Source organism: Lissotriton helveticus, chromosome 6, assembly GCF_964261635.1.
Source record: "Lissotriton helveticus chromosome 6, aLisHel1.1, whole genome shotgun sequence".
NCBI classification, from domain to species: domain Eukaryota; kingdom Metazoa; phylum Chordata; class Amphibia; order Caudata; family Salamandridae; genus Lissotriton; species Lissotriton helveticus.
Genome location: NC_136067.1, coordinates 1320471422 through 1320492376, shown reverse-complemented (window position 1 = coordinate 1320492376; position 20955 = coordinate 1320471422).

The window sequence follows — 20955 nt, the reverse complement described above, 5'->3', positions numbered from 1 at the left end:
CGAGGAGGTATTACTGTCAGAGAAGGCTGAGATGCAGTTGTCAAACCCAGAAGAGGTCGTCTATCCTGTCCTGAATCCTGTCCTGAAATCCCTGTCACCTGTTCTTTCCAGGGGACCCATTAATCTTTTGGACAGAGCGGTATGATTTTCACACCATCCTAGGTAAATATAACTCTTTGTAATTGTGTCAATGTGCTATTATCGCTATCCTTTTTCCTGAGGTACTGTTGTTGTGATAATCTCATTGAAATAGAATATTAAAATTGAGTTGACTGATCTTACTTCCTTGGAGAAATGAAACTCGTAGTGTAAGTTTTGCTTTGGCTCATACGATTTAAACTAGATAAAACATTTAAACTCTTCCAGAGTCTGTGATTATTTAATAAATACGAGGTAAATGCACCTATGTCATATCACCATCAACTAATTTCAACTAAATAGGTCCATTGGCTTTAAGATCTGTGAGAGGATTTGTGAGATGATATAAGTAATTTATCCCAATTAAAGCTTTTATAACGAATTGACCCCCAGCGATGTTAACCAGCCTATATGAGTGAGAGTGTTTATGTGCCCAGATTATTATATGGTGATAGATTTTCGCAGGTTGATAACCCTCTGGAATAGTTTCTAATTTAAGAAAGTGACAATATGGGATATGCAACATGTGCATTGGAAAACACACTGTTGCTGAAATGTGTTACAGCTTTCCTCAGGGGAGCTATGACTGAGGTATGAGCTGTCACTCCCTTGGCACATTAAATCTAATCTTCCAAACATTATTTAGATGTGACAGCCACCACTATAGCTGCCATCAAACCTTTTTTTGGACTAACTGCTGCTGGTACAGGGCATTTCAACCACACAATAGCATTATTCAAAGAAGCGAATGCCATCCTATTTTCTCAATTTGTACTACCACCTCATGTAACCAATAAACAACATAGACAACATACTCGAGTGAAAATAAGCACAGAAGAATTATTGATAATTGGAGGTAGTTCGCATTTTTATAATCAAATAGTACACCTTGTTTACTTTCAAACGTGTAATATCTGACTATAGTCGACATTAATGTCTTATTATAACAATCTTTCTATTATTTCATGGCAACTGCATTGTTTAATACATATTCATGCAAAATTCTAAATATCAACCATTTCTCTACAACCTTAATTTTTTTTTAATTCAACAGCCTAATCACAGCACCACTCAGTTGAATGACGGTATGTACAAATTAAGGGGCAGATTTACAAGCCCCTTGCGTCACTTTTAACATGGGAAAAGTGACGCAAAAGTGGCACAAGGGGCTTGTAAATCTGCCCCTAAATATTGTATTTTTGAAGTTAATAAGCTTTATTTAAAACACTCAAAGTAAACATTTAAACCTTTAGTAAAATACTGAAAACAATTCAAATTCATTAAACTGATAGTTTTTAACAAATGTTATTACACACTAAATACAAATAATAATGTTAGTGGGGTGGATTATTTTATTAATATTTAAAAGTCATAATTTGTAACTTAAATATATTTATGTTATGTTATTTACATTTCTTAAGCGCAACTGTTACCCGAAGGTGTCCTGGCGCCGCGTACTGCCTTCCGGTTGTCAGAGTGTGAAATACCTAGGAGGCGAAAAGAAAGGTTTTGAGTCCTTTCCTAAAGGTTAGTAGTTGTGTGGTGTTCCTGAGTTGGAATGGAAGCTCATTCCAGGACCTAGCGGCGCAGGTGGTGAAACCTCTTCCCCCCAATTTTGCTTTCCTGAAGGAGGTTACTATCACTCATCTTGCTCCTGCCGATCTCAGTGCTCTCTTAGGAGCATACCATTTAAAGCATTGTTTCAGGTGTTCCGGGCCTCTTCCATGGAGGGCCTTAAAACTGTGCATAAAGATTTAAATTGAATCTGCTGTTTAACAGGGAGCCAATGCAGCTGTTTCAGACATTGTTTTATTGAGACAAATTTGGGTGTTCCGGTAAGGAGTCTTGCTGCTGCATTCTGCACAAGTTGGAGCCTATTAAAATATTTCTTTTGGATGCTTGGATATAAACTGTTGCAGTAGTCCACACATGATAATATTGGGGATGTTATTATTACCTTGTAGCTAGCTATCTGCCGGCAGGAACGGCATGATTTTCCATATCACCCTAAGAAGATGGAAGCTGGTTGAGGTAACTGCATTCACTTGATCTTCGAAGATTAGTATATTATCAATTAGGACTCCTAGATTTTTGACCTTTCTTGTTGGCTCCGGGAGCGGCCCAAGTTCTTCTGGCCACCAGCCTGGTGTCCAGAAATTGGCACTGCTGCCAAATATGAGGGCCTCCGTCTTGCTTGAGTTCAACTTTAAGCAATTCATTGACATCCACAGTCCGACTGCTTTCATGCAGTCGTGGAATTCCTCCCTTTCTCTGCCTCTTGCCCAGGATGTAGTGACATCACTATTTGTGTGTCATCTGTGTAGGATGTCAACTGAAATCCAAAAGATGTCATTAGCGTGGCTAGAGGTGTGACATAGACATTAAAGAGTATGGGACTCAGAGAGGACGCCTGAGGTACTCCACATGGTAGGGAAAATGGCAATGAACCGACTTTGTCAAGATCCACAGTTTGAGTCCTTTCTTTAAGAAAGGATTTCAGGAGCTTCCAAGCCTTGCCTGTTACCCTGCAGTCTAGTAAACGATCCATCAATATTCCGTGATGGACCATATCAAATGCCGCAAAGAGATCCAACATGATAAGCGCCGTATTGTCTCCCTTGTCCAAGGCTTCTCCTACTTCCTCTGTAGATTTTATCAGGGCTGATTCTGTGCTATGCTTTGCCCTGAATCAATATTGAGTGGAGTCTAGTGAATTCCTTACATGGAGATGGGTGGTGAGTTGGGTATTCATAGCTCTTTCAGCCATTTATGCTGGCAGAGGTAAGCAGGAGATTGGTCTTTAATTGTTGGGGTGCTTGTGGTCAAGGTTGTGTTTTTTAGCAAAGGGACAATGGTCGCTATTTTGCAATTGTTCGGAAAATGACCCGATTCGAACATAGCATTAAAAAGAGAAGTCAGTGCCTTGCTGATGAGCTCCAAGATAAGTTTGATCACTGGAAATGGGCATGGGTCATTTAGTGAACCTGATTTAATGGCAGCAAGAAGTTTAGTTGTATCCTGTGTAGCCAATGACAGGAAATTGTTAAGGGTTGGTTGAGCTCCATTAGGTTTATCAACGACATTGCTTGCTCCAGGGTCTGTGTGATTGACGGAGGCGTGAACGAGGAAAAGAAAGCTTTCACCTTCTGTTGAAAGAAAGTGCTTATTTCCTCACAGAGTTCTGGGCTGCTTCTCTGGGCTGCTTCAGTATTTTTAAGTAGGTGGGGCAGTCAGGTTGACTACCATTATAAAGAGTTCCTTCGTGGAAGATTTAGCCTTTGTAATTTACTCCATGAATAAAGTCTTTTTGGTGTCGACCAGTAGCTGTGTATAAACAGTGATGCTTTGTTTGCAGGATATTTTATCCCCATCCTTGTAGCCTCTTCAATGTAGATTGATTAATTACTTAATACACATTTACTTTGATAAATTAGCACACTGTAACATTTTATTTTATTAGTTCTAGGTTACAAATAAATAAATAAATATTTAAATGTAATTTAAATGTATTTCTTTTGTTAAAGTAGTTTCATAATTTTTTAAAGAATAATAAACTTTAATAATTTCCCCATACCTTTCCATGGGTAGATCATCTCTATGGGGGAGGTTGTTCTCCACCTATGTAAACAAGGTTACTAATAGTAACTTTACATTCATAAATGTTGTGTTAGGTGGCTCCACCCCCTGATATAAGGGGTGTAGACATGTAAGTCTTCCCCTATATGTGTACCAGTACACTCAGAAATGATGACAGAAAAATAAAATTATGTTCCACCTAGGTATAGGAGTAAATATTCATGTGAGTAAAAATTCACATGTATACTTACATTTGTGAATAGGTCCCATAATATCCTGTTACTTTCTCGGAGCAGGACCCCCTGATGTTGGACTACTTTGATGCTATTTCTGAGATGTGCAAGTTGTCAATAATTCATTGCACATAAGTAAATGGTAGTTGTGTATAGTAGCCCGTACATCTGCACTGAGTACAGGCCAATTATCCAAATTGGCATTCAGAAAAGGAAATGTCCATGGTTTTCCATTTCAGCTAGTTCTTTGTTGCACACAGCTCTCAGAGATATTTCCACGGGACCCCATGTGGTACCCCTATTTTTAATATGGGTCCAAGTACCAATACCCCTAAATGCTATTTGAATTTTTATTTTTATTTTGAAGTTTATAATCATATATGAGATACTTATTTTAGTTGTTGGAGTTTCGGGGCATGGTATTGTACTTCTAAAGCATGAATATTCTTAATGAGTTGCTTACTTTAGCCAAGGCCATTTTACACCATCTTCACATCTCTGGCTTGATATCCCAGTTGGCCGTATATCTATTCATTGTTTCCTGAAAGATGATCGTATCAACACATTAAAAGGTCCTCAACCAGGAAGGTGATTTGGAAGCTATACATGAATGTTTGTACCTCATAGAGCACACAACTTTTGGCTCTTTTCATTAGGAAGGACTTCCCAAATAAAGCACCAGCACTATCACCAGAGAGTGTTCCCTCATTTGCATGGGGGCATGGCCCCTTGCAAATGAGGGAATATCTTTGACTCTGCAGCTGTGCCATGTTACAGACGCGGGCAAAGAAGCTGTCAGGAGGCACACTGGCAGTGCGCCTCCTGATAGCAGACCTTTGGAGAGGGAAAGAGGGTCCCATGGACCCCAAAACACCTTCTTGCATGTGGGCGCAGTCACTCACTGCACCCACCTGCAAGTGGATCTATAGTCCCCCTTAAAAGTGCAGGTGGGTTGCCTCCTGTACTGTGAAACACTGCGCTGCTTCAAAGCAGCCGCTCCATTTTTCACATGAATGGCTCCCCCTGGGGCAGTGTGAGTTTGCGGCTGCACTGGCGGGAGTGTATTAATCCTAATATTAAAGGGAAAAAGGGCAACCCAATATTCCCACGGAACTGGGTATAATCAATAACATCAAAGACAAAATGTTCCAGAAGGAATCGTTCAACCTTATTTTAAGTTTTTTAGAAAGCGTCACAGAAAGTGAGCATTAATTTCACAGTACTCAAGGCACTATTTTTCAAGAAACATATATAGTGTATTTATTTGCATTGATATTTTTCATACGATATATTATAATCATATCATATTTCATTTGCATAAATATAAATCATATGTCAATTCATGTATGGCAACCTGAATAAGTACTACTACTCAGTTTTTTTGACATGTGCAGTACACTCTGACACTTTTGTACTCAGTATATCGACATATATACAAATCTTCCATATATACAAAATGCATACATACCAATCCTAATATGGCACATCTTCATTGTCTGCGCCGGGCGCACCTTTTAAAAGGTGAGTCCAGAGAAAAAAAAGGAAAATGTGACATATGTGCGACAGCAGCCCCTGGTCTACAGGAAAATGTAGATGTGTTTCGATTGATGAAACTATCTGCAGGAAGATGTTTCTAATGTTGTCAGAGCAATATCAGTGTGCACGATCAAGTGTTGACCATGTCAGTGATCTAGACGCCCCGGTTCTAAATATAGATGATAGATTTTAAATACACCAAAAGGGATGTCTAATCTCTCAAAATTTATATTTTAAACTCACAAATGTTTTGTTTTATAATTTCAACAAGATAAGGATCCCTAACACCACAAAATACAGTAGTGCCATATGTGAGCAATCACACTTGCCACCAGTTGTTTTATGAGTTCGAGGGGGCCCCTAAACATTGGCACCACCATTTTGACAGTTTAAAAAAACGTCATAGTAATAATTAATGCTTGATTACAATTTGTATGTGCTAGCAGGATTAGCCTGACAAGAATAACTGAAATTGATATTAATGGGACTTGTGTGGACATGATTGGAATTGTTTTCTTTTTACAGGCACAAATGAGAAAGTACGCAGCCCTTAGTAAGAGGGGACAGAATCATGGTGACATACTCTGATTACAACATTTGAACATACAACACGAAAATCTACAGCTGGATGTGTGAATCTTCACTCAAATTAAACGGGTCGAAGACCGAAGTGATGCTCATGGGAAAGCAATGGGTGACCATCCCCCCATCAGCCTGGCCAGACGTGTTCGGGGAAATTCCCACCCCGAAAAAAGAAATTAAGACCCTAGGAGTCTGGCTAGAACCCGAGTTATCAATGAAAACACAAGCGGCCAAAACTGCAGGAACCTGTTTTGGGCTTATGCGCACCACCCGCAAAATTCTTCCCCTACTCCCGCCCACCTCCAGAAAACTCCTAATCCAAGGGCTAATATTGTCACGGCTGGACTACAGTAACATGGTTTACCTGGGTGCCCCTGAGGTCACCTTGGCTAAAATACAACGAACACAGAACGCTGCAGCCCGACTACTCATGAACCTTCCCTCCAGAGTGTCAGCTAAACCTGCCCTCAAAGCCCTGCACTGGCTCCCGGTGCGTCAAAGAGTGGAATTCAAAGCCATGTGCACGGCTTACAAACTGATTAATGGAGCTGGCCCCCCGATTCTCAGCGACCTGGTAACGCCTTATATAGCTCCCAGATCCCTGCGGTCCGAGAATGAACATCTAGCCATCATCCCCAAATTTAAAAAGACACGCACTGGTGGCCGACGCTTCTCTGTGAAAGCTTCCACCAGATGGAACTCACTCCCCCGTTCCCTCAGACTGGAACCCAGCTATCTTATTTTTAGAAAAAAATTGAAAACACTTCTATTTCCGAAATAACGCCCCCCCCCCCTTTTTTTTCTTCCTTTTCTCTCCTCCATCTCATCTGGATATCAAAATCATTACAGCGCGGGGATGCCTTCGGGTCACCAGGCGCTCTACAAGTCGTTAAAATAAATAAATAAATAAATACATTTGTAGTTTTTCCTGTACTGTAGACATAAATAATGATCCTCACAAACCCTGGTCAAACCCTGGTCAATACTTTTATGGTCAGTTTATTCGGAAGCATGACGATATATTTTGAAATCAGGGGTTTGCAATTGATATCTTCATGATTTTAAACTTGTGGCTGAGGGGGTGCAATAGAGGTTGATAAGCCACTCTCACACAATTCCAGCACTATTTTGTACATGGTTCCACATTACTGTAGTCAGGATTAGAGGTCTACGTTCACAACAGAACAGTGATGACATACTACCCGCTGCCATACAAATAGTGGTGGGCAACGTAATTCACAGAAAAGGATCTGATAGCAAACTAACTGACCATTAATGGGTTCATGGTTGAAGGCTGACCCATGCTTGGAATTGGATGGCTTTGCTTCTTTCCTTCTCAATTAGTTCTAAACCAGGTTTACCTTTCTTACCACAGATAATGACATTTTCAATTTCCCCACAGAAAATAAGGCATTGTCTTACTATGAGTTTGATCGAAGAGTAATTCCAGCATAGTTATGCATTTGAGGAAGATACATATTAAGAAGCACATTTATAATGGCGACAATATTAATGGCTGTTGAGCTTCACTGACCATGATCCAGTTTATTTTCCATCCTATTGTGTGTGGTGTTCGGACCATTCATGAGCTGAATGATCCCCCTTGCCCTCAACTAAAACATTAGTTGTTTCTTAACCAACGCTCTCTGTCTTCAGTTTGTAAAGCTGGATACATAGAAATGCAGCAACTGGTGGAAGGCACTGTTTTATATTATTCCCTTGTATCTCGCCCAGCATGCCGTTGTTGTATGATGTCTGGTAAGTTTATTAGCTGACTATATTTCTAAACATATAATGTTGGTATTCAGGTCCTTAGTGCCTTGTGTAATGCCTACTAGACAGAGGATGGATGAATTACCCAACAACAAGCAAGGCATTCTGTTTAATACTCAACTGGAGAGTCATGGGAGCAGACCAAGCTGAACTTTTACATAATTCTTCATTAGTCTAAATGTGGCCATAGTCTTTTCTGTGGTTTCAAAAAGAAGGGGAACCCAAGGATCATTAGGGACCAAGGTTAATGCGTAATTTAAGGAGTCCCTAAGCAAAACATTTTTTATAGTATTACGGAAAATAATAATAATTTCCATGGGCATTTCAAATGACTAAGAAACTGTTAATTTATTTCAAAAATAGATTTCAACATTAATAGATGTATAAAATATACCCATGACAGAGTAAATTCCAAACAGGGGTTAAAACCAGACAAAACAAGAAATTTGCTAAACATACAGGCAAGAAAGTGGGATCAATGATCTGTGGCACACAGCAGGGTATGTCCATAACGTTTGTTTGGCAATACGTCTGGAAAGGTTGGGAATTCTTCTGATACGCGATGTCCCTTGGTAGAGGGGGAGGAGAAGGCAGTTGAACCTAGAAAGGTACTTAGGCTGGGGCTTTCCAGTAATTCTGCCACCATCAGATCGGCCATCAAGGAACTAGCAGATTTGATAACAGAAGTGGATCTCCTCATTAGAATTCTGCCCACACTGTTGGAAATTACTATCTTTTGTTTGCTGTGTGCTTGCTTATTTTCAACTGGCTTAGTATAACATATATCACATTTTAAGACCATCGCTCCAATCGATGCATTTGCTTTTGATACTTATGATCGCTACTTTTTGATTCTATTTTTAACCTGAAGGGTAAAATCTCCCTGGTTTCTGTATTGTATTTATTCTACGATTGGCTTCTTAAATGTAATGACATTTTTTTTTTCACTATTACGTGTACTTTTATGCATTTTGATGATGATGATGATGATGACTAGCTTTTGTGTGGAATTCTCGCCGTATTGTTGCCTTCTTTGACTGAACACATTTCTGTTGGCCATAGGACTCTGCACACTTTAATCCTACTAACTAGTGGTAAAGTGCTTGTAGTTTGCTTGTAAACATGGTAAAGTTAGCATGCTACCAACTGGCAACATTTTTTCCACTTTTGTTATTGAATTTTGGGTCCCCACTGTCAGGCAAAAGCCGGCATTGGGGCTGAGTGAGGAGAGGGTGGTCACTTTTGATATGTGATAAGATTCAAACTTTTGTGGCAGTAGATTCTGAGGAGGACTCTGGGGAGAATCGAGCAATTTAGAGAGTAGTAGTATGATACAGCATCCCAGATGGCCGGGAATACCAAGATGGCACTTATAAAACTGCCCCCCTGAAATGGTAGGTTGCATACTAGATACAAAAACAGATACAATTAAATACAATTTGCTTGTGAAATAGACACCTTTATAGCAATATGCCAGTCAGTATGAATTCTCTGTTTTGTTTTCAGCACCGAGTGTTGCCAGACCACAGAGCCAATCCGTGAGCCCAGGGTTCCGATGAAGGACGGGGCCCTCTAGGGCCACGCGGGTTCTAACGACCACCTGCAATGCCCACCCCAAAATGAAGAGTCGGTTAGACAGTAGAGAATGAAAACTTACATTTATTCAGGTATGTACTCTGCAGAGGAACCCCTTCAGACCTTCACCCTCAGATGTTTGTCGAGGGAACTGACTCCACAGAATACGCTAATACATAATAAACCTTTCGGGAGACTTCGGCCATGTCTCTGGTGGAAAATTACCGGATTGAGCTGGGCTTGAACAAAGGAGGTACACAGAGATGGGCTAGCACCTGCCAGAGTGGAGCGCTATCAGTATTTCAAGGCCACTGTGCTGAGTCTCAGCATTGCCAAACGTGGGAGCAGAACTACATAAAGAGATTGGAATGTGCAAACAGAATAACAGTTCATTAGCAAGTCGAGTTACAGCCTTGGACATAAGAGAATAATAACGAAGTTGGAATTCTGCTGAGGCAAGTGTGTTAGGGAAGTAAGGCCTAATGTGAGCACAGCCTAAGCAGTCTTCTAGGGGTTACGATATACAAAATGGAGTCACACAGGTTTGTTCTGACCCTTCCCCCTTTGTCAAAAGGCATTTTTTTTACTTTTTATTTGTTTTCCAACAACATTGCATCGGTACTTAATATACATCTGAAGCATAGTGGCGTTTCTCACCCCTGGTTCTGAAAGGTTAACTTTCACATCTGAGGTGAGCAAGGAGAGTTGTAGTTCACTGCCCCTGTTCAAAGCCAAGCCAATTACAAGATAGATTGTCAAAGAAAAGGTTACATATCCTGACATATTGAATGACATAGATCTGTCTGGCGTTAGTACGTCTGCTAATTGGCAGGAGGAGGAAACCCCACTTCTGCTGTCAACTGGGCCATCAAGGTTTGCCGTTCTTTCCGCACCTCTACCGTAGGGGAAATGCAGATGTCTCCTCGGTACTTATTCCACTTCCCCAATTGATGGTCCCACTTCCTGGGGCAACCCCGTCCATTGAACACCATCTTCTCAGAAATCATAGCTGTGTCCATGTCTTTTGCCCATTCACTCACAAGAGGGACCGTGTCCACAACCCATTTCTGTGCTATGTTGCATTTTGCGATGATAAAGACCATCAACACCCAATTCTGTTCTACCTGGGAGAGGTCAGTCGCTCCCCAAATGTTAAGAAGACAGAGCTGAGGAGACAACTTTAGGGGCTTGTCACGTGTCCTCTCAAGTTGGCGGTTAATCTTTTTCCAATAATACTGGATTTGTGGACAGTCCCATAATATGTTTACAAAGGTACCCACTTGGTTACAATGTCGGAGACAGAGCGGGTCAGGGCATATACCCAGTCCAAATAGGAGCTTAGCGTCAAAGTAGACCCGATGGAGAATTCTTGGGTAAATGAACCGCAGGCGCATAGGAATGGCCACCTCCCTTGGGGACGCCAGTGCGTCTTGTCAGTCGTCATCCTCTATGTTTCCCAGGTTCGTCTCCCAGCTAACCATCACTTTCAGCATCGGATCTGCACGAATATTTACCAGTTTCTCATAATTGAGCAATATGGCCTTGTGATCCATGGGGTCCAATAATAACCGGTCTTCCAGGGGGGAAGAGTCAGGGAGAGGGGAATCCTTTGACAGGGCAGACGAAATTGCAAGATTAATCTGCAAATATCTAAAGGTCTCGGATTGTGCCAATTGGTACTTTGTCTGGAGGTCAGCGAATGAGCCCAGCTTTGCTTTAACCCACATGTCCCGACCGTGGATATCCTAATTATGTCCCACTTGTCAAATCCTGGGCATCGACCGAGGCGTCCCAAGATGACAGGTTCCGACAGTGGCGTCGCCTTAGTGAGGCATCCATTCCAGCCCAATTTTCTAATGACCACGTGCCATGTTTTGACCACACGGGCCGTAGGACCGGTCAAATGAAGTTTACGGGGATTGGTGTAAAGTGCCCTATTATATCCACCCCTTACCCATAAGTCTGTTCGGAAATTAGGCTTGTCATGTGGATTGAACACCCATCTATTGATTGGAATTAACTGGGAGGCCTGATAGTATAGTCGTTAGTATAGTTGTAAGTCTGGTGGACCTATAGCACCTTCATACCAGCCCGCTGTGAGCTTATTCATTTCAGTTCATGGTGTACGGTCTTCCCATAATAGGCCCGCAATATGCCATCAATTTGGGAGAAATAGGAGTCTGTAATTGGATTGGGAGTGTTTTGTAACACATAAAGAAAAAGCGGAAGGGTAAGCATCCTAAACAGGGACGCACGTCCCAAGAGAGTGAGAGGGAGAGATCGCCAGTGTGCGGCATCAGATTTTAGACGTTGGAGGGGTCCGAGCAGGTTCGTTCAAAGAAGAGGTCAACATCTGGGGTTACAAAAATGCTCAGAAAGCGGAATCTTCCAATGGCCACCGGAATCTCATAGCCCCTAGGACTAGATGGGGGAGTGCCCAATAACTCATACAACTGGGACTTAAACCAGTTCATCCTGTAACCAGAGTGGACACCAAAAATATGGAAAATGGTTAGCACCCGTCGCAGAGATCGCGCTGGAGATGCCAGATACAAGAGGATATCATCTGCGTACAGTGAGATGCGGTCCTCATGATCAGCCGTCCATTTGATCCCCCGTGTCCCCAGATCTCCCCCAACCCAAACCGCGAGTGGCTCCAACACAAGGGTGATTAGTAATGGAAACAAAGGACAACCCTGTCTTGTGCCCCGGTGAAGGGTGAAAACAGCAGAGTCCGCGTTTTTGTCAACGAAGTGCGTAGTGGGTTGTATATACAGGAGCCTAATCCAGCGTATTAGCTTGAGTCCGAATCCCATGCGGGCTAACACGGCAAAGAGAAAGTCCCATTCTGTGGTATCAAATGCCATGGTGGCATCTAAGGATAACAGGATTGCATCTTCCTCAATAGTATTGATCCTACCAAGGGTCCATGCTCCCATCGCAGATTTCGAGCCGTGTTTCTCCCCGGTATGAATCCGGACTGATCCGGGTGGACCAAATCGATGATTTAAGGAAGGAATCGATTAGCCAGGAGTTTGGCCAGGATCTTCACTTCGATGGTCAAAAGGGAGATGGGACGATACGATTTACAGTCTTCTTTTGGCTTGTTTGATTTGTGAATCACTACTATAGTGGCCGTGCGGATATCCGCCGGAAGGAGACCAGACGCAAAACATTTGTTATATAGATTCAACAGATGGGAAGCTAGTATTGTTGTTATGGGTTTAAAAAGCTCAACTAGAAGTCCGTTTGGACCCATCGCCTTACCGGATCGGACATCTTGTATGGCCGTTTATATCTCTGTCTCCGTGATGTCCACCTCTAGGGCCTCCCTGCCCTGTGGGGAGATGCTGACTACATTAATAGTCGCTAGGAGGTCAGCGGACATTGGGGCCTGAGATGTCTGTGGGACCTTATAGTCTTCCTTGAAATAGGATGCAAAGGTGTCAGCTATCAGTTGAGGGTCAGTGACAAGTGTGCCATCTGGGCTGGCTATTGCACAAACCCACCTTGCTGTCACAGTTCACTGGTGATGAATGAAACGCTGACCTTACTTGTATTGATTTTCCTACGTTCCAGGGCATGAAACTACAGTTCCCATCATGCCCGGGATGTAAGTGGCGTGTTACGCTGTCACGTGATCAGGAAATAAGAATGGAACAGTGGGACCCGGCATTGCCGATTATTCATGCCTTACTGTTGCATCTACGAATGTCTAAATCAGGGTAAGTGCTGGGGAAGCTTTGCTTAGCCTCTCTGGTAACCTGAAACCGCCAAGGGTTTGGAATCCAAATATCTAGCTTTTGTTGGGAGTTGCGCGTTACGCTACTCTTCTTGTGTTGTGGGTTTGGACCCAGAGTGGCTTTTTGACTCTAGTGATCATGAGCGCCTTCCAGCTGATAGCGTTCATTTCGAAACTATGTTTTCAGGCTGTGTGATTAAGGACAGCCATGGTTAACAGAACTTTTATCGTGTGGTGCAACACGAGTCATTTGGGAGCAGTAAGAGGGGACTATTACTGACATTGTGAGTTCCATTTGTTCACTTGTACTCCCAAGGAAATCCTAGAACTAAATCATAATGGATAAAGGACTTTACAGACAAAACAGTTGATTCATTGTGATATTCCCTAAGGTGCAGAAGACGCTAAAGGATTTACCGTTTCTTGCTGTGCTTACCTGTTATTTTCTTTTCTTCGCAACCTGTTCTTTTTGTTTTCCAATAGAAGAGAGATTAAAAGGGGAATTACATGGGATCAGTCCTAAGATATCGCACCTAATGTGTTGGTATGTAGTGGCACACATTATAACATATGTTTACGCTCAGAATACAATGTCAATTAATGATTGTTGTCTCTTTCTAGAGGTCTGATATCTCCTGAAGTCTCCTTATCTCTTCTTATGTACAAAGCACTACATTTTCCTTTTCAGGTAGGGGGTATTCCAAATTGTTGTTTGAGGTAAAGGAAGTGAATGTACATGACACATCCTCATTTTGGTAATATGTGTATTGAGTGCATTTATTATTGTTGTTCTAGATCTCCCTCCCCGCTGTCCCCTTCCTTTCCCTCCCGCGCTTGACTATCCTGGTGCTCTGTATATATACCAGACACCGGGGACGTCAGGAGGTGGAACCCATTTATCTTCAGCACAATTCCGAGGAAACAAGAGGACTGAGCCTGACAGAATAATCGGCCCAAGAATTGATTTGCTTCCTAATTGTGCTGAAGATAACCTATCATGGCTTCCCTTGATGATGTCATGGCCGCCCTGGCGTTGGTACAAACCGAGTTGGCTGCCTCTCGTCAAGAAGTAGCCGACTCCAGAGCAGAAACGGCTCAATTACAAGCCCGTGTAGATAGGTTGCAAGGAAATCCATGCAACGCCAGTGGGAGCCAAGCCCCTCAGGCTTTCAGTGGTAGTGGAAATGCCTGCTCAGATACCCTTAGCCCCCCCAGAACGCTATTTTGGGGATAACAAAAAAGTACAGGTATTCATGACACAAGTCCTACTCCACTTCATGTGTAAACTTAAATGTTTTCCACCAATCAGGCCAGGGTGGCATTTGTAATTTCCTACTTAGGGGGTGATGCAGCGCAGTGGGCAATACCTATAGTAAAAAGGGAAGATCCGTTGTTGTATGATTGGGATGAGTTCCGCAGAGAATTTGAAAAAACTTTTGATCGGAGAGCGGAAACCTTCTCTGTGGATAGAGATCTTTTGCAGTTGAAGCAGGTATCAACAGACCTGGTAACTTAACTCAATCATTATCGTAGGTTGGTGGCAGAAACCGACTGGCCTGAGTCCAAGCAGTCTGCTCTCTTCTATCAAGGACTCAATGATGAGTTAAAAGATGCATTGGCTCACATTGATCCTCAACCTCGTACCAGTACTGCACTCATCGAACTCACCTTACGGTTGGACCATAGACTGAGGGATAGAAAAGGAGACCATAAGAAAAAGGAATGCTCCTTACAACCTTATGACAGAGAGGGACAAGGCGAAAAACCTACAACTGCAGCAGAACCCATGGAGATCGGTGCCGTGAGAGCCTCACTAACAGTTAGTGAACGGGATCATCGAAGAAAACAAGGTTTGTGCCTTTACTGTGGAAAAAAGGGGCACTATCTTCGAGAGTGTCCAGTTAAACCAAAACCTGGACGATTCCGATCCGGACAAAATGTGTCTGGGATCGCTGAGAAGGAGGCGGAAAACTCCAAAGCTTGAAGGCTGATGAAGGAGAACCTTCGAGCATTAACATTATTCCTTCATTATCTCCGGGTCTCATGCAAGTGAATCACCATGTGTTTCTCACCATGACTATGGTCATAGACGAAGTGGAGAATGAGATACGCGCAATAGTGGATTCAGGAGCCACGGGCTGTTTTATGGATTATGATGTGGCACATAAACTCGGGGCTCTTCTCGTGGCCAAGAAAGTGCCAGAAACCGTGTATGCTGTAGATGGGAAAGAATTGGAAGCTGGACCCATTCGGCATCATACTCCTAGGTATGTCCTTACATACGAATCTTGTCACCAAGAACTGTTGTCCTTTAACGTAATTCAAGCCCCCCAGTATGGCGTTATATTGGGTCTTCCGTGGCTTCAGACACACGAACCTGTTATCCATTGGTCTTCCAGCACAGTGCGGTTTGATTCCGATTACTGGCTGTCCCATTGCATGTTACAGTCAGGAAGTCCTGCAAGAGATCTCGCTTGTTCCTCTTACATTGCCACGGCTGCAGAGAAGGAAACGGTGCTGCCTCATGTGTATCGAGCGTATGAAGAGGTTTTTAGCGATGTTCAAGCAGAAGTTCTCCCTCCACATAGGGAATATGATTGCCGTATCGATCTCCTCCCCGGATCCGTGGTTCCTAGCGGAAGGATTTATGCACTTACTCTGCCCGAAAACGATCTACTCCGTGCCTATTTGGACAAATATCTGGCTGCGGGGTTTATTCGACCCCCGAGATCTCCTGCAGCGTCCCCTTTGTTCTTCATCCCGAAGGCGAACGGAGAGAAACGATGTTGCATCGATTATAGGGCCCTCAACTCTATAACGGTGAGAAACCAGTATCCGTTACCATTGATCCCCGTGCTAATGGAACAAGTGCGTCAGGCCAAAATATATACCAAACTAGACCTGAGGGGCGCCTACCACCTTGTTCGCATTAAAAAAGGGACGAATGGAAAACATCAATTAAGACGCGGTTTGGGCTCTATGAATATTTGGTAATGCCCTTTGGACTTTGTAATGCCCCATCCGCATTTCAATTTTTCTTGAACGAGGTATTGAGGGAACATCTGGCCCAATACGTGGTTGTCTATATAGATGACATTTTGATCTACTCAAACTCCACAGAGGAACATGTGGAACACGTTAAAAGAACTTTGCACTCTCTCCAGACGCATCAATTGTATTGTAAGATCACCAAGTGTGAGTTCCATGTGACTACAGTGGAATTTCTGGGGGTTATGTTAACTCCGTCTGGTCAGGTGATGGCTGAAAGGAAAGTCCAGGACGTGAAGAACTGGCCTCTCCCTGAAAACGTTAAGGATATCCAAAGTCTGCTTGGCTTTGCCAATTTTTATCGCAGATTCATTCGGGGTTTCTCCAAGATGGTTACCCCGTTGACTCGTCTTACGAGGAAAAACACTCCGTTTGAATGGAACGAACAAGCACAGAATGCTTTCCTTCAATTGAAAAGGGCGTTTTCTTCGGCTCCCGTTCTCGTTCATGCAGACCCAGATTTGCCTTTTTTGGTAGAAGCTGACGCATCTGAAGTAGCGTTGGGAGCAGTTCTATCCCAGAGGAATGACACGATGGGGCACCTTCACCCTATTGCATTTATGTCCAGAAAACTGACACAGGCTGAGGTGAACTACACGATTGCGGAAAAAGAGTTGTTGGCCATACGTGATGCGTTCCTGGAATGGAGACATTGGCTCATGGGGGCTCGTCATCAAGTAATCGTCTACACGGATCATCGCAATTTACAGTATATGCGATCTGCACGCCATCTCACACCTAGGCAGTTGCGGTGGATGATATTTTTTGAAGAATTCCATTTCAAGTTGACCTACAGGCCTGGGGCAAACAACAAGAAGGCGGATGCCTTAACGCGTCAAGAAAATCCGACTATGCATGCTGTGACCCCGGAGAGAGCCATAATTAACCCCTCTAATGTGTTGTGTGTAACACGGACGGAAGACTTCCTAGAACGCGTGAAAGCAGGAGTCCAAGCCTGTACGTGGAGAACTTGGTTGAGACACCACAAAGAGTGGAAGTTGAGACAAGGAATACCCATGAAAGGGCCTTAAGTGCTGGTCCCCACTGTAGCTTTACGGAAGGTCGTCTTTTCATGGTGTCATGATATTCCTTGTGCGGGACATACAGGGTATGCAAAAACACTGGAAAAGACCTTGAGACAGTTTTGGTGGCCCTCCATACGTCCTGATGTGCAGGAATGGGTGAGGAAATGTGTGACCTGCGCACAAATGAAATCGGACAGACAACAGCCACAAGGGTTGTTGCAACCTATACCCACTCCTGATTTACCGTGGGAAAGTTTTTCTGTGGACTTCATTGTGGGCCTCCCCAAGGATCAAGGAAATACGGCCATTATAGTGGTTATTGATTATCTCACTAAAATGGGAAATTTTATTGCCTGCAAACAAGTTCCCACCACAGGGCAGTTGGCGCATCTACTTCTTGTGCATGTTGTGCGTTTACCTGGTCTCCCCAGGGTCATAGTTTCTGATAGGGGGCTCAATTTACAGCTCGTTTTTGGAAAACATGGTATGCAGAATTGTAAATTTCCTCTTCCCTCTCTACCAGTTTTCACCCCCAAACCGATGGGCAAACAGAACGACTGAACCAGACACTTAAACAATATCTGCGTTGTTAAGTAAAGGATAACACCGATGCATGGGTGGACTGGTTGTGGGTGGCAGAAATAGCATACAACAGCACGCAACATTCCTCCACACTACATACCCCTTTTTTCTGTTCGTATGGTCATCACCCCAGGTTCAATCCTCTGTTGACTCCCAGTACCAACACTCAATTGCCTGACGTCAGTGACAGATTGTTGCGTGTCCGCAAGATTCTTCTTGCCACACGCTCGAATCTATTGCGAGCCAAGACTAGGTACAAGACCCAAGCAGACAAGCGTAGACGTCCTTGTCCGGTGTACAAGAAAGGGGAGAGGGTGTGGTTATCCAGCAGGTACATCAGGTTTAAGAAACATAGCGTGTTCAGTCCCAGGTTCATTGGACCTTTTCGGGTGGTAAAGCATGTCAATCCTGTGGAGGTGAAATTGCAGTTACCGTCACACCTCAAGATTCACCCTGTTTTCCATGTGTCCCTTCTGAAACCCTCGCTTTGTCCTGTTCGGAGGGTTCCTTCGCCTGTGTGGGTTCACCAAGATCAGGAGTATGAAGTGCAGAGAGTACTGGATTCCAAGAGGGTAAGGGGCCGTGTGCACTATTTGATCTCTTGGAAGGGTTATGGACCTGAGGAGAACTCATGGGAACCTGCTGGGGCGGTTCATGCCCCCCATTTGGTTGCTGACTTCCATCGCATAAATCCGGGTAAGCCGGGTGCTGGTCAGCGTTCCTCGTGAAAGGGTATGTACTGTCACAGTTCACTGGTCATGAATGAAACGCTGACCTTACTTGTATTGATTTTCCTATGTTCCAGGGCATGAAACTACAGTTCCCATCATGCCCGGGACGTAAGTGGCGTGTTACGCTGTCACGTGATCAGGAAATAAGAATGGAACAGCGGGACCCGGCATTGCCGATTATTCTTGCCTTGCTGTTGCATCTACGGACGTCTGAATCAGGGTAAGTGCTGGGGAAGCTTTGCTTAGCCTCTATGGTAACCTGAAACCGCCGAGTGTTTGGAATCCAAATATCGAGCTTTTGTTGGGAGTTGCGCGTTACGCTACTCTTCTTGTGTTGTGGGTTTGGACCCAAGTGGCTTTTTGACTCTAGTGATCATGAGCGCCTTCCAGCTGATAGCGTTCATTTCGGAACTATGTTTTCAGGCTGTGTGATTAAGGACAGTCGTGGTTATCTTCGTGTGGAATTAACACGAGAACAGAACTTTTATCGTGTGGAGCAACACGAGTCATTTGGGAGCAGTAAGAGGGGACTATTACTGACATTGTGAGTTCCATTTCTTCACTTGCACTCCCAAGGAAATCCTAGAACTAAATCATAATGGATAAAGGACTTTACAGACAAACCAGTTGATTCATTGTGATATTCCCTAAGGTGCAGAAGACGCTAAAGGATTTACCGTTTCTTGCTGTGCTTACCTGTTATTTTATTTTCTTCGCAACCTGTTCTTTTTGTTTTCCAATAGAAGAGAGATTAAAAGGGGAATTACAGGGGATCAGTCCTAAGATATCGCACCTAATGTGTTGGTATGTAGTGGCACACATTATAACATATGTTTACGCTCAGAATACAATGTCAATTAATGATTGTTGTCTCTTTCTAGAGGTCTGATATCTCCTGAAGTCTCCTTATCTCTTCTTATGTACAAAGCACTACATTTTCCTTTTCAGGTAGGGGGTATTCCAAATTGTTATTTGAGGTAAAGGAAGTGAATGTACATGACACATCCTCATTTTGGTAATATGTGTATTGAGTGCATTTATTATTGTTGTTCTAGATCTCCCTCCCCGCTGTCCCCTTCCTTTCCCTCCCTCGCTTGACTATCCTGGTGCTCTGTATATATATACCAGACATCGGGGACGTCAGGAGGTGGAACCCATTTATCTTCAGCACAATTCCGAGGAAACAAGAGGACTGAGCCTGACACTTGCAGCCTGCACCTTGCGTTCCAGCCACGCCAGATGTTTGCCTGTTTGTTCACTTTGCTCATAGATCCTATGTCCGGAAGACAGAGATCACATTGTGGCTTCTTCTAAAAGAAGTTGTCTACAATGCTGTCGTTTGATCTTTTTTTTAATAATATATTTATTGTTCAGTTCATAGCATATATAACAATTATGAATCATACTTAAATCAACGTTGAAAGTGCTGTAGAGACGTTGCGAATACCATGAAAAGTCAAAAAATGGACATCATCTAATTTCAAAACGACATCTCCATATTTTGCAGCATGGGCTGCCAAATCTTTACCCCTAATTGTTTTTTCTTCAGCGATTTAATACAATACAAATTAATTTCAAGATGAAACACATTATAAAACTTTGCCCACCACATTTCATATGATGGCGCCTCTGGTTTCAGCCACATCGAAGCAATACATAGTCGGGCAATAAAAATAAAGTATCAAAATGGATAGTAAGTCTGCATAGCTTCCCTGTCCTTACACACCCCAATAACATCATCTCTTTAGATATAGAGACATTAACCCTCGTTGTTTATGACAGAAATTGTGCAATACATAAAAAAATTGTCTCAAAACGATACAATCGAAAAATATATGTACAATATCTGCTGCCTCCGACTGGCACCTAAAAAATTTACCATCACACCACTTCATCAATTTAACAACTGTATGGTATAAATTAAATGAGGTTTTATAATGTTGGGTGCATAAATTTGCAGTCAGAATAACTTTACTAGCCATATCGATCGATTCTTGCACAAATGAACCAGAGTTACCAAGTCTATCCCTCCATTTCTTATCTTAAATCTCTATATTGTCACACTGCTTTGCCACTAATATATCATACAAAATCCCAATCTTCGCCCTTTTAATCAAAGCTTCTGGAAGTTCATTGGTTAGAATAGGTAGAAATCTACAGTGTTTATAAATAAAGTCCCGTATCTGTAAATATTTTAAGAAATCGTTCTTAGATATTGTAAATTGTTCCGCCAGTTCCGCGAAGGAAACAATTGCCCCAGCACTGTAGATATCCCCTAAACTGCGAATCCCCTGATCCCTCCATGTCGTCTTCTTTGTATCCCAAAATATCAACCAAAATATTTCTGTGGAGTCGAGAGGAGTGCAATGGCTAATCCGGTTTATGGATATGATTTTACGCATCCATTTCCAACC